This window comes from Bubalus kerabau, chromosome 11, assembly GCF_029407905.1.
Source record: "Bubalus kerabau isolate K-KA32 ecotype Philippines breed swamp buffalo chromosome 11, PCC_UOA_SB_1v2, whole genome shotgun sequence".
NCBI lineage: Eukaryota > Metazoa > Chordata > Mammalia > Artiodactyla > Bovidae > Bubalus > Bubalus kerabau.
The window spans coordinates 56,136,434-56,150,923 of record NC_073634.1 but is presented as its reverse complement, the minus strand read 5'-3'; the positions used below and the strand labels follow the sequence as shown (position 1 = coordinate 56,150,923).

At 38.3% G+C, this 14,490-nt stretch overlaps 1 pseudogene; it reads right to left on the bottom strand.

The window, feature by feature from the left end:
- Positions 1-2,332: 2,332 nt before the first annotated feature.
- On the bottom strand, positions 2,333-4,916 carry LOC129622449 (protein NDRG3-like; annotated as a pseudogene).
- Between the last annotated feature and the right edge of the window lie 9,574 nt (positions 4,917-14,490).

Genomic DNA, 14,490 nt, shown 5'->3' with positions numbered 1-14,490 from the left:
TAGGCTGCAGTCCATGGGGTCTCTAGAGTCGGACACTACTGAGTGACTTCACTTTCACTTTTCACTTTCATGCATTGGAGAAGGAAATGGCAACCCAATCCAGTGTTCTTGCCTGGAGAATCCCGGGGACGGGGAAGCCTGGTGGGCTGCTGTCTATGGGGTCACACAGAGCTGGACACGACTGAAGTGACTTAGCAGCAGCAGCAGCAGCAGTAGAGTTGTTAATTGGCCTGGTTTCAATACTCTTGCATCTCAAGTGTTAGGGGAAGTTCTGAGGAGAGATGAGAGATGAGAGAAGAGCTGTTGGTGGAATAGACAACACACACACAACATTTATCCATGAAGTTTGTTATTTCACCTGGGTGTGATTTGTGGCATCCCAAAACAATTAAAATGGTACCATCAAAGGTCACAGCTCACTATAACAATATAAAAACAATGAAAACCTTTAAAAATTGTGAGAATTACCAAAATGTAACACAGAGACATGTAATAGAATGAGCAAGTCAGTCAAAATCAGTAGAAGTTAACAACAGAAGAGATAAATCTTAATGCATGCAAATTAAAAATATTTTATGGGTTGGCCATCCCAGCATGAAATGCAGAATGTGAAAAGTAATCTAAATATACTGCAAATGTGTTTGACAATGTGAAGGGGACAATGTGATAATGTGCTGACTGAAGTAACTTTGGAAACGAATAGATTCTGCAAGACAAAAGGCAAATAGAATGTACAAAGCACTACACTCTAGTTTGTGGGTTTTTTTTTTTTGTTTTTGTTTTTGTTTTTTTTAAGTCGTTCTTTCTTTCTAACTTGCTAATATGGTGTATCATATTGATTGATTTGCATATATTGAAAAATTCTTGCATTCCTGGGATAAATCCTGCTTGATCATAATGTATGTTACTTTTAATGTATTAATGGATTCCATTTGTTAGTATTTTGTTAAGAATTTTTGCATCTTTGTTCATCAGTCATTATTGACCTATAAGTTTATTTCTCTGTGGCATTTTTGTTGGGTTTTGGCATCAGGGTGCTTGTGGCATTGTAGAATGAGTTTGGGAGTGCTTCTCCCTATGTAGTTTTCTTAGAAGAATTTGAGGATAGTGTTAGTTCTTCTCTAAATGTTTCATAGAATTTTCTGTAAAGTCATCTGGTCTCGGGCTTCTGATTGATCTCATTTGTGAAACAGAAATAGAGATACAGACATAAAGAACAAATGCATGGACATCAATGTGGGGAGGGAGGATGGGATGAACTGGGAGACTGGGATTGACATATATACACTATTGATAATTGAATAAAATAGCTAACTAATGATGACATCCTGTATAGCTCAGGGAACCCTACTCAGTGCTCTGTGGTGACCTAAATGAGAAGGAAATCCAAAAAAAGAGGAGATATATGAACACATATAGTTGATTCACACTGCTGTACAGTAGAAACTACATCAACATCTTAAAGCAACTATACTCTAGTAAAAAATAATTTAAAAAAACAGTAATTTTTTCTTGTTCAATGGGGTTACCAGGTAGACAATTCTGAAACCACTACACCTGCGTACTGGAATTGAGCAGTTGAACAAGTGAATATCAAGTGGTCATGATAGAGGAAGCATACTGACTGAAACTGACCACCCTGGCCAGACATCACAGTAACCATCTGCATGAGGTCCTAGTAAGGAACCCAGAACTGATAAGCCACCATCAACTGGAAAAGTTTGGGAAAGGTCAAAAGGAGACACCACATGTCTGATCACCTCCCAGAATCTTTCCCGAGGGCATCCATCATGGCTGAGCAAGGTGTGCACCACCAAGAAGGACTCTGAGTCAGAATGATTGGCTAAAGACAACCCAGAAACTAATCCCATCACCATAAAAACCTGTTAGCCATAAAACCCTGTGGCAGAGCAGTTCTCCTGGGTTCCCTTACCCTACTGCTCTCTGTCCAGGCCCTATACCAATAAAATCTCTTGCTTTGTCAGGAGATGTATCTTCCTGGACAATTCATTTCTGAGTGTTAGACAAGAGCCCAGTTGCAGGCCTTGGAAGGGGTCCCCCTTCTCGCAACAGTAGAAGTCAGTTATCACACTTTTGGAGTGGGAGGCTACAGAGAAGCCTGATAGAGTGATTCATGCAGTATTGGATTACAGCAGGAGACCTCAGTATACATTCATTTTAAATGTAATAAACATGAAGATGGTAACAAATATAAATATAGATCTGTAAGTACCTTGGTTACATTCCACATATAGATTTTCTTGCTCTGTCAGCTGAAAGGGCCTAGAAGCATTGACACTCAAGTAGCATGAACAAACCTACTGCCATGATATTTGATTTTTTTTTTTTAACAATGAGAGATATACAGCTTTATTTCGTCGTCTGTAAAAAGTCGTATTCCGGCAGAGTGACGCATTCCCTATCTGAGCAGAAAGCGAATGCTACGTCTGAAAAGCCCCTTCCTAGGACTGAAATAGTGTAACCCTGAGCTGACATCTCTGTGCTGTCAAAGCGGGACCCTTACTGGGTGGCAATTGTTTTCACACTCCTGGAGACACTCTCTGGGTGGCTGTGACGCCTTCACATAGCAGTGGACTGAACACAGTTCTACCTGGATGGGGTGCCCTTATGGTCCCTTCCCTCTTAGAAGAGGGAATTCACAGGATTACCTTTCTGAGAAATGGGTTCTATCTTTCATTTAGGCTCCATTAACTCTTCTGAAATCAAGGTTATACTTATAAAGCATCATATTGTGTTAATGTCTGATCCTCTCTCTCCAGCTATTTTCTCAGCATCTATGTAATTTTCAGGCTATACTTCTCCCTTCTGGGGGGATGGAGAGTGCTTCTCCTGGAAGGCGTCTCCTTCCAATGTCTGGTGTGTGGCATCAGACACTGCAGAGACATCAATTTTGCTCTGACAGAGCAGAGGCCTGGAATTTTGTTTTCCACCTTCCTGCGCTAAGAGAGTCCAATAATTAAGCCACACTCATTCCTTCAGAAAAATGCTACATTGCATCAGAATGTCATCGTTCATGGGCTTCTAAGAGAACATATCCCTTCCTTTCATTTATAGGATACATGAATTCAACTGGACAGGAGAAGGTGGCTGGCCACCTGGCCTGCTTTTCTATGTAACAGGTTCCCTTCTATTGGTCATAATCAACAATCCAAACAGGAATGATGATCTTCCACCTTCCTCAGATCTCCTCTCTCCTGAAGTCACTTCACAAATCTTGACCATGAGAGAGGAACCAAAAGAGAATGTAATGGCCTACCTAGAAACCTGTTCTGCATATTTCTCCTAAAAACATCACTTAAAATGCAAAAAAAAAAAAGAGTCCCTTTTTTTGTTTTTGTCTGCAGAAGCTGTACAAGAAAGCATGTCTAAAATCACAAAACTATGCACACACAAACACGGACACGCGTGCTCACACACATACGTCAGGAATCAAAGAATCCTAGATACATAGTTGGGAAAGCACAGGGAAAAGCTGGTAAGAGAAGATATGGAGATCTGATCAGCTAAAGAGGTTGGAATGTTACAGAAATGGGATGGAAGTGGTTCTTGGTACATATAAAAAGGAGGGTGGGCAGGCAGAGAGGATGATAAATCCAGGATACCAGAAAGAGAGAGTCAGTGGCCATGCAGGAGTTAAAGATAGATGCCAGATTGCTGGATGAAGTGTTATATTATGGAGTGGCTGTTTGAAGGAGGATGGACTTGCATGGTCCTGGGGAGGAGCATTTGCTTAGCAGGACACTTCCATGGTCTGGTGTCTGTCCAGAACATCAGGGGACTCAGAGGATTCTTGAGTTCCATCTGACTGATTGCTGGCAACAGATCGGCTGAAGGCACTTTCTCCAGAGCCGATGCTACTTGAGGTGGAGTGGGTTCGGGATCGGGCGAGCCGGGTCATGCTGGCAGATGGGATGTAGCCCATTCCCTGCAAAAAGTACTTGAAGGCCTCGGTGACCTTCCCAGGCTGAACTACTTGGGGTAGTCCGCCACAGTCTGCCATCTTTAACAAAGTTGTATTTACAGGATTCAGGCGAGAATTGCATTCAACCACAGCCTCAACTGCGGGTGAACTGTCACCAACCACCAGTAAAGTAGAGCACTTTAACGTCTTTGATTTGTTATCATTTTGTCCCAGAATGGGTCTTTCAATCTCCAGGTCTTTGCGTCCGTTATAAGAGCCCAGGAAGAGCTGTAGGTTTCCTGGTTGATATCTTGGGCAATATGCAGTCTGTAGGTCTGAATCAGGTCCAGGTTGGCCTGCAACTCTTCCTGCCCAAAGTGATGAGACAAAATAATGTCCACAACGTTGGTTGTCAAGCCTGAGAGTTTGGAAGCTGCCCAGTCAATCCAGCCTTTAGCACAAGGGTCAACGTTAATGAGCACAAGACCTTCCACAAGCTCTGGGTGATTGAGTGCAAATCTGCTGAGGATGTAAGCTCCAGCTCCAACCCCAATCCCAATGATGCTTTTCAGATTTAAGTGGGTGAGAACAGGAGGCAGCATTTCGGCCAGCTCATCCATGGTGGGGTACTGGTACCCAGTTGGGAAGGAGGGTGCACCTTCCTGCTGGCCTGGGGCATCCACATGACAGACAGCAAAGTGCTGGGTGATCTCCTGCATGTCCTCAAAGTTAAAGAACGCATTGAAACAGGATTTATGATTGAGGCCAATGTCATGGTATGTTAGAATGACTGGTCTGTTTCCCTTTGGCAGGCCTCTGATAGTGACGTGGACCATACTGTGAGCTGTTTCTATGTCATGTTCCTTATCATTTAGAAGTGGTTTGATCTCTGTGAGTTGAACATCCTGAAGTTCATCCATGAGGCCAGATGAGAGTAGAGGATTCTCAAGAATAAATCAGTAACTCTGAAGCTCCGGCAACCGCCGTCAGCGTAGCGGCGGCGGCGGCGGCGGCGGCGGTGGCGAAGCTTGATTTTTAATTTTTAAAAGATTTGTATACAATTTAAAGGTTACTCTCTACCATTATTACAAAATATTGGCTATATTTCTCATGTTGTACAATAGATCCTTGAGCCTATCTTACACACAATAGTTTCTACCTCCTGCTTCCCCATCCCTTTACTGCCCCTCTCCTCCTACACTGGTAACCACTACTCTGCTCTCTATATCTGTGAGCTTCTTTTTCATTATATTAACTAGTTTGTTATATTGCTTAAATTCTATATCTAAGTGATATCATACAGTATTTATATTTCTCAGTCTGACTTATTTCACTTAGCATAATGCCCTCCAAGTCCATTCCTGTTGCTGCAAATGGCAAAATTTTCACTGTCTTTTATAGTTGAGTAGTAGTTCATTGTAAATATATATCATGTTTCATTGATTTTAAATCCTATTTCCCAATAGAAAACAGGGTTCATAGAGAAATAGCTTCTTTTAGGACTCAGGAAAGAAATATGAAAGAACAGCTTACAGCACATTGTAATGCCAAAAAAAAAAAAGTGCTAAAAACAATAAATTAAAGGAACGAACAGAAGAATCACAATGATAAGTTTATATCAAATGGATACTGGTGATAATCAAAAGAGACCTATTGGCAAAAAGAAGGACAGTTTGATGGAAAAATTGTAAAGCTCTATTGGATTTTCACCTACAGTATAAAACAAACATCTGTATAGCTACACTGGCATAAATAAAATCTTGAATATATAGTAAATGGGGGAACATAGGAAGGTATCTCTTCAGTTCAGTTCAGTTCAGTCACTCAGTCGTGTCCGACTCTTTGTGACCCCATGAATTGCAGCACGCCAGGCCTCCCTGTCCATCACCAACTCCCGGAGTTCACTCAGACTCACATCCATCGAGGCAGTGATGCCATCCAGCCATCTCATCCTCTGTCATCCCCTTCTCCTCCTGCCCCCAATCCCTCCCAGCATCAGAGTCTTTTCCAATGAGTCAACTCTTCGCATGAGGTGGCCAAAGTACCGGAGTACTGGAGATCCAACCAGTCCATTCTGAAGGAGATCAGCCCTGGGATTTCTTTGGAAGGAATGATGCTAAAGCTGAAACTCCAGTAATTTGGCCACCTCATGCGAAGAGTTGACTCATTGGAAAAGATTCTGATGCTGGGAGGGATTGGGGGCAGGAGCAGAAGGGGATGCCAGAGGATGAGATGGCTGGATGGCATCACTGACTCAATGGACGTGAGTCTGGGTGAACTCCGGGAGTTGGTGATGGACAGGGAAGACTGGTGAGCTGCGATTCATGGGGTCGCAAAGAGTTGGACACGACTGAGTGACTGAACTGAACTGAACTTCCTGAATATTATTATTTTCTAAATATTAATATTATTTCCTCATTTCATCATCATTTTTAAAACTATGCCATTTAAAATAGTTGAATGGCTTTCATATATCAACACTGTTTTTGACACTGAGTGGGTATAAAAGAAGATAGGAGTCATCATTCTTCAATTTGGGTAATATTTTTTAATTTATAATTGATTGTTATTTGTTATGATTTGGTTGAAATTTCAACCATATTAAGAATTTTGACAAGAGCTATTATTTCTGTGCTATAAGTGACACAATCCAGGCTCAGGAAAAGGCAATGAAAATCCACAGTGGACAACAAAAAGGGAATCATGTTCAGAGTAGAATTCTGATTTTTTCAGGAGAATTCCGGTGTTTCTTTATAACAGAATAAATGTGAGTTGCAGGGGTTTATAGATCTAGGGTTTAGATTTTAATATCAACACTAAGGTAAATTATATAAACCTGTGAAATGCAGATTCATGTTTTAAATGTTATAATTGTGGTACTTTACACAATTAGTATGGTTGCTTTAATATTCTACCACACCAGGTTATCTTTTTGATGACATATCACTGTTTTTATAGCCTTGCAGGCTAGTTAAGCAATAAGGGTTGTCATTTAAACCAGTAACATAAGGTATACAAACGTTTTAAAAAGAAAAACAAATACTACAAAAAATACTTAAATGTTAAATCATGCAGCAGTGAGGGAAGCAATATGCAGTGTGTGTGCTCAGTCATGTCAGACTCTGTGATCCCATGGACTGTAGTCCACCAGATTCCTCTGTCCAGAGAATTTTGGAGGAAAGAATATGGAAGTGGGTTGCCATTTTCTTCTCCAAGGATCTTTCCCACCCAGGGATTGAACCCGTGTATCTTATATCTCCTGCATTGGCAGGCAGATTTTTTAGCGCATAGCCACCTGGGAAGCCAAATAGATATGTGAAGCTTTGTATTACAATCCAGAATGTTGGTAATTGTTCAGTTGCTCAGTCATGTCTGACTCTTTGTGGCCCCATGGACTCTAGCCCACCAGGCACCTCTGTCCATGGAATTTTCCAGGCAAGAATACTGGAGTGAGTTGTCATTTCCTTTTCTAAGGAAGCAATATACAAGCTCATTAAAGAGAAAGACTAGTGAGGGGTGATGGAGTCAGAGAGGACTTGATAGAAAAGTAACATTTGAACTTGGCCTTAAATCTATTATCCTCACTCGTAGCTTTTGTCCTTTGTCTTCAACCTCAGCAGAGTTCACATTCATTCCCTCTCTAATGACTTGTTCACAGACATGAAGACCGTTATCAATCACATCTCAACCATGAAGATTTGACCTTTTTGCCACATTGATTAGGCATTACATTGATCTGCCCTGCATTATTTCAGTTCACCATCCTCCCTTTCTATTAGACAAGTGCCTGCACTATGCCCTTCCAAGGTCTAAGTACCTATTTCCAGCTTATCTTGCCTGGATTTCTTGTACTGAAAAGCACCAGATTCTTTATGATAAGCACTTACATTGAAGAAAATGTGCTCTCCAAAAATATAAGTGCTGATACTTTAACTACCTGAGGTGAAAGAACAATCGTGAAATTTAATAAAGAAGAAATGAAATGTTCAATTGGAGACCAAAATTGCTTTACAGCAGTACAATAAAATAAAACACAAGCCAGTTGCCCTCAGCACCAGGCTATTATTCACACAGAGCAAAACATGAAGTAGCCTTCAGGGTTGCTTGAGCAGAAATATATGAGTGATGAGAGTTTTCTTTCTTTCCTTTTAACCTCTGAGGAACTATGGAGGAAGAGTACAAAGACTCACATTCAAGCAAAAGGTAAAAATATTTTCTGTCCTCTTCTTACCAACTTTCTCATATTTTATTCTGACAAACTGGTATTAGATTGAATATAATATAAACCTTCTTTATTCTCTTAGATAAGGCAGCCACTGAGAGGTAGAGAATTACACTTCAGAAATGACACCAATTATTTCCCATAAGTATTGGGATAAGGCAATAATTCTAGATCCCTGAAAAAAGTGACAAGTGTCCAAATTAATTCTTCACTTCAAAATCCTACTTGGTACCTAACACTGTGACTGGCTTACCATAGTGCAAAAGGCTGTCTGTTGAATAAACAGACAGAAGATATTTATGTAAAGAGTGATGACAGTTTAAGTAGCAGATGAAGAGGAATCGTGAAGGATTTTTCTTACAGCTTTCAGTTCAGGAAAGCACGCTAATATTACTCATATAGTGTGTTTATTTGAGGTGGCTTAAAAGAAAGTTGATGGAAGATTTGTCTTTGCCTTTCTTCTGTGTTTTCTACTTGTTGAGTATTTCTTCAAAATTAACATACTGTCTCCTCATCTTAGACCTATGCTTTGACCGGTTTTGTTTCACACAAGAGGCAAAAGAGAAGTCGACAAAACAATGAATGATCTCTAGTTGACTTATTATGACTTATCTTTTTGTTGTTGTTCAGTCATTAAGTCATGTCTGACTGACACTTTGTGACCTCATGGACTTCTGGTTCCTCTGTCTTCCACTATCTCCTAGAGTTTGCTCAAGAATGGACTGATGCCACATGGAAAATATTTTGGGAAAGAGGGAAAATGGAAGTGAGGAGGCCATGCAAATTCTTCATCTCCACCATTCTGCAATGCTCCTTGAATTCCTTTTGATGTATATATCATGTTTCTACATAGGGCTTAAAATGAAGAAAATTTTGATCAAACAAAAACTGAAAACTATTGTTTTATATAATCTACTAAATTGTTGTGTAAGAAAACGCAAAAGGATTATTACCAGGAAGACATTCATTTTAGTATAGTAACATGAGTCATTTGCAAGTAATGGCTCCATTGTTCTCCAGCTTGACCATTTTTCATTGGCATGGTGGAGATTTGGAGAGGAAAGAAAAGGAAAATAATTCTATGTGAAGCTCATCAGGAGAACATTTTTAAGTAGGAAAGAAGGCATCCAACCAACAGCATCATCAAGAAAGAGTTGGTCATATGCAAGTATACCTCTTTTCAATAAGCTTTGTTTTATTGTGCTTCATGGACACTGTGATTTTTTTTTTCTAATAAATTAAATGTTTGTGGCAATGTTATGTCGAGCAACTCTATCACCACCATTTTTCCAACAGTATTTGCTTATATTTGTATTACTGTCTCACATTTTGGTAATTCTTGCAATATTTAAAAAAAATCATTATTATAATATCTGTTTTTGTGATCTCTGATCAGTGATCTGTGCTGTTACTATTGCAAAAAGATTACAAGTCACTGAAGTTTCAGTTAGCATTTTTTAGCAATAAAGAATTTTTAGATTAAGATACCTTTAATGTTTTTTATTGTGATAAAAGTCACATAAGACATACAATTTTAGCCATAGTTACCTGTAGAGTTTAGTAGCACTAAGTAGTTTCACACGGCTGTACAACTCTCACCATTATCCATCTCCTTAATTTTTCACCTTATTAAACTAAAACTCTCTCCCCATTAAACACTAACTCTCCTTTCTCCCTCCTCAATCCCCCTAGCTCCCAGCCCCTGGCATCTACTAGTGTACTTTCTGACTCTATGAATTTGACTATTTTAGGTATCTCATATAAGTGGAATCAAACATTATTTGTCTGCATTTAATATATATTGGAATACACTTTTACGATTAACTTAATATATGCCCTACAAATAGATGGCCAAGAGGAGAGGAAATTTTTCCCCAGTCCTTATCAGCCCAATCCCTCTCCTGTCCTTAGGAAAACATAAGAGGCAAACTATGTGAATAACCAAACTCATCTGTTCCAAAGCACTTTGCTATTTTCTGCCCTTAAATTCAGTTTAGTTCCTTACCTGTTAGTCTGATTTTTAAGTAATTGTCAACCTTTCCTTTCTTTTCTATATCAGTTGATGCATCCCTGAGAGTGTCAATGAACCAGCCAGACACCTGTGGGCTTCTGGCCTTCTGCAATTCTCTCTGCAGTTAAACAATTTCTTTTTTTTTTTAATTTTATTTTATTTTTAAACTTTACAATATTGTATTAGTTTTGCCAAATATAGAAATGAATCCGCCACAGGTATACCTGTGCTCCCCATCCTGAACCCTCCTCTCTCCTCCCTCCCCATACCCTCCCTCTGGGTCGTCCCAGTGCACCAGCCCCAAGCATCCAGTATCGTGCATCGAACCTGGACTGGGGACTCGTTTCATACATGATATTATACAGGTTTCAATGCTGTTCTCCCAAATCTCCCCACCCTCTCCCTCTCCCACAGAGTCCATAAGAAGCCAATCAGTGCCTCAAAATTTCTATAAGAATTGCTATTAACTTACTAAATTGAAGTTCTCCAAATATTGGTCTTTTTCTCAGTCCTTCATACTTGACCCCATCTCAGTTTATTGTTACAAAACAAGCACCTTAGTTTCTCTATATGAAAAACAAAACTGTATTTATAAAGCATGTTTAAGACAATCACATTTGTGTTTTCTCCCATTTAACCAGGGAGGTCAAACATGTTGTTCATCACTCATGGCAAAATGACCAGCCCTGTCCTTAGTACTGGCTTAGAAATATAAAGTTCACTGCAAGCAGAAATGGTAACTCTCCTTCTGAGATAGATGGAAAGAAAGAGAGAGGGAGAAAAGATATTGACAAGAGGAGAGGGAGTGATGGTAAAGATATAAAATAATCTGAAAGACTGAGAGGAAATGAAAAAGAATGAAAAGAGGTGTACAGTGAGGGATGTAAGAAAGTAATATTTTTTAAAGCCTATGCAAGTTAAGAAGATAGGAAACAGCATTTATGTAGAATTTTTATCTGTTAAACATAACAGCAGATACTATATTTGAACCCAAATGTTATCATTTTCCTGTTACTTGATGAATATAACTAATCAAATGAAAAGAAGAACACAAAATAACAGAAAATAAAAAGTCCTGAAGCTTGAAAAGTTTGTGGACCAATTAAGAAATGAGAGCATAAGAAAGTATCAAAAACAGAATTCCAGACTTCTTTGAAAGATTCTAAAACAGATTTTTCCAAAAGATAAAGAGGAAAAGAAATGATGTTATTTAGAAAGGAAAGGGTGTACGCATCTTTCCAAAATATGGTTTTCTTCAGATATATGCCCAAGAGTGGGATTGCTGGATCATATGGTAGGTCTATTTTTAGTTTTTTAAGGAGCCTTCATACTGTTCTCCACAGTGGGAGAACCAGTTCACATTCCCACCAAAAATCTAGGAAGGTTCCCTTTTCTCCACACCCTCTTCACCATTTACAGTTTGTAGATTTTTGATAATGGCCATTTTGACCTGTGTGAGGTGGTAACGTCACTGTAGTTTTGATTTGCATTTTTCTAATAATTAGTAAGGCTGAGCATATCTTCATGGGCTTTTTTTTTTTTTTTTTGCCATCTATATGTTTTATTTGGAGAAATGTCTATTTAGATCTTCTGCCTAGTTTTTGATTGGGTTGTTTATATATTTTTAACCGTTTGTATATTTGGAGATTAATCCCTTGTCAGCTGCTTCTTTGTAAATATTTTCTCCCGTTCTAATGGTTGTATTTTTTGTTTTACATCACTACTTACAATAACCAGGAAATGTGAGTGACCTAAATGTTCATCAGTAGTGAAATGGATAAAGAAATGTGGTACATATATAACGGAATACTACTCAACCATAAAAAACAAAACAAAACAAACAATGCCATTTGCAGTAAAGAGCCTACTGTATATCACAGGGAACTCTACTCAATATTCTGTAATGGACTATATGGGAAAGAATCTAAAAAAGACTGTATATATATATGTTTATATAAATGATTTCCTTTGCTGTACAACTTAAACTAATACAACAGTATACTCCAATAATTTATTTTTATAAAATACAAAGAAAAAAAGAAAAGAAAGGCAAGGGTAATTTTTAAATTGGTTCACACTCTAAGGCTAACATTTCACCTTGCTAATAGTTTCCTTTGATGTGCAGAAGCTTTTAAGGTTAATTAGGTCCCATTAAAACATGTAAAATATCATGTATGAAACGAGTTGCCAGTCCAGGTTCGATGCACGATACTGGATGCTTGGGGCTGGTGCACTGGGACGACCCAGAGGGATGGAATGGGGAGGGAGGAGGGAGGAGGGTTCAGGATGGGGAGCACAGGTATACCTGTGGCGGATTCATTTCGATATTTGGCAAAACTAATACAATATTGTAAAGTTTAAAAATAAAATAAAATTGAAGAACAACAACAACAAAAAAAGCTAACATTTCACTAACATTTTGCCAAGATACAAGTTTCATTATTAATTAATGGCTTCCTTAATTAAAGCAAGCTTTGGCACTTTTTCAAAAGTTTTCTTTTTTTAATGAAACAAACTACTCTCTTTTGAAAAAAATATTTAAGAGTTGACTCTTATGTGAATGGATGTGATGGGTGCCAAAATTCTTAACCCTCCAAAAATAGGCTCCCTCATGTATTAAACAAACTTGAATTCTTATCTTAAATTCACCTCAACTAAAGATAATTCACAAAACTCAGAGTAAAAACAAAACAAAACAACAACAACAAAAAAAAAACTCTGGTTTAAATCAAAGGAAGGATGGATACAAGCTTTTCCAACTCAGTCTCCTTAACTTACGAGTAATGCTTATAGGCTAGGAAAGGAAGTGAGCTGTTATCAGTAAACATAATAATTTATCCATCCTTTTAGAATGAGGCTGAATTGGGTTTGTGTTGAGGAATGCAAGGGTAGAGTCTAGCTCACAGAACATGATCTGTGAATGTAGGCTAATGGAAGTAGATCACTTGTATACTGGAGAAATTCAGAAAAGAGATGCTAGATACTTGGAGATAAACATAAAGTTGGCTGTTGAAGAACAGGGTAAATTGTGAGTTTGCAAATCCTAAAAATAGACATTTTGCCTGGAATGGGATAGTCACTGGAAAATGAATATTGCTTCAAATACTAAAGGTTCACCTCATAAGAAGCTGGCAGACCAGAATATCAGGGAACACCAGGGAATGGCTCACACTGGGTAAGAAAATCTTGATACTGAATGCTAGTTCTTTCACACTGAGTTTTTACACAACTCTGACCTCAAATCTCAAACCTGAACAGTGCCAAGTTTTAGGAAAGGAATCTGAACACTGCACATTAGGCAGGGTCTGATTAAGGGTGCTGAAGAGGTTCTTAACCACATCCACAGGCTTACCTAGAGTAGGTCTTGTCATATAAGCTTAACGATTAAACACAAAATTTTCTCAACATCAAAGACATTTCTAATCCAATTAAAGTACCAGCAAATTCAGGGCATTCACTTTGCAGTCTTTGTCTCTAGTTGTAGTTTCTGGAAATAGAAGAATAAAGGCATTTCACCCATTAAAGAAAGAATAAACCATGCAAAATGTCAGGCATGACTATGACAATAAAGAGACTTTATTATCTATATGTTTCTAATTTTAGCTTTGGAAACATCCTCAGAAATAAAAGGTCCTTACATCCTTTATTCTTTTTTTTATTTTTTAAACTTTACATAATTGTATTAGTTTTGCCAAATATCAAAATGAATCCGCCACAGGTATAAGAATTAAAAGTTTTCATTCACTGAGGGGAAAAAAAGTCTGTGCTCCTTTTAATGTTAGCTCAGCTCATGACCAAATAGTAATTATTATTATTTTGCTACTAAGAGTTCAGAGCTTGAACTCTGTATAAAACATCCTCTGAGTTATAACAGGTTTTTATTTTTTCTTACCACTTATATTTTGTAACTCAGAAGAATAATTTCTCATGTTATGTATTGCTATTAATAGTATTATAACATTATGTATCAAGTCAATATTACTTGAAAAATTAAAAGTGAGCCCTCCTGATTTTAATTTTTATGAAAGTGTCATATATAAAAGTCTTAAGTTACAAAATAAGTAAATACAGAAGTGGTAAATTGCATTATAAAATGAGTCTTCACTTATAAAAGGCCTCACCTGGGATTCATGTAATGATTTTCTTTACTGTCATTTAATCACTCACAGATAAATAAAGGAACTGCTGTGAAGTGCTGAGAGGCTAAGATAATTAAATCTAGGCTGTTTGCTATATGTGCATGTGCTAAGTCGCTTCAGGTGTGTCTGACTCTATGCGACCCTATGGTGTGTAGCCCTTCAGGCTCCTCTGACCATGGGATTCTCCAGGCAAGAA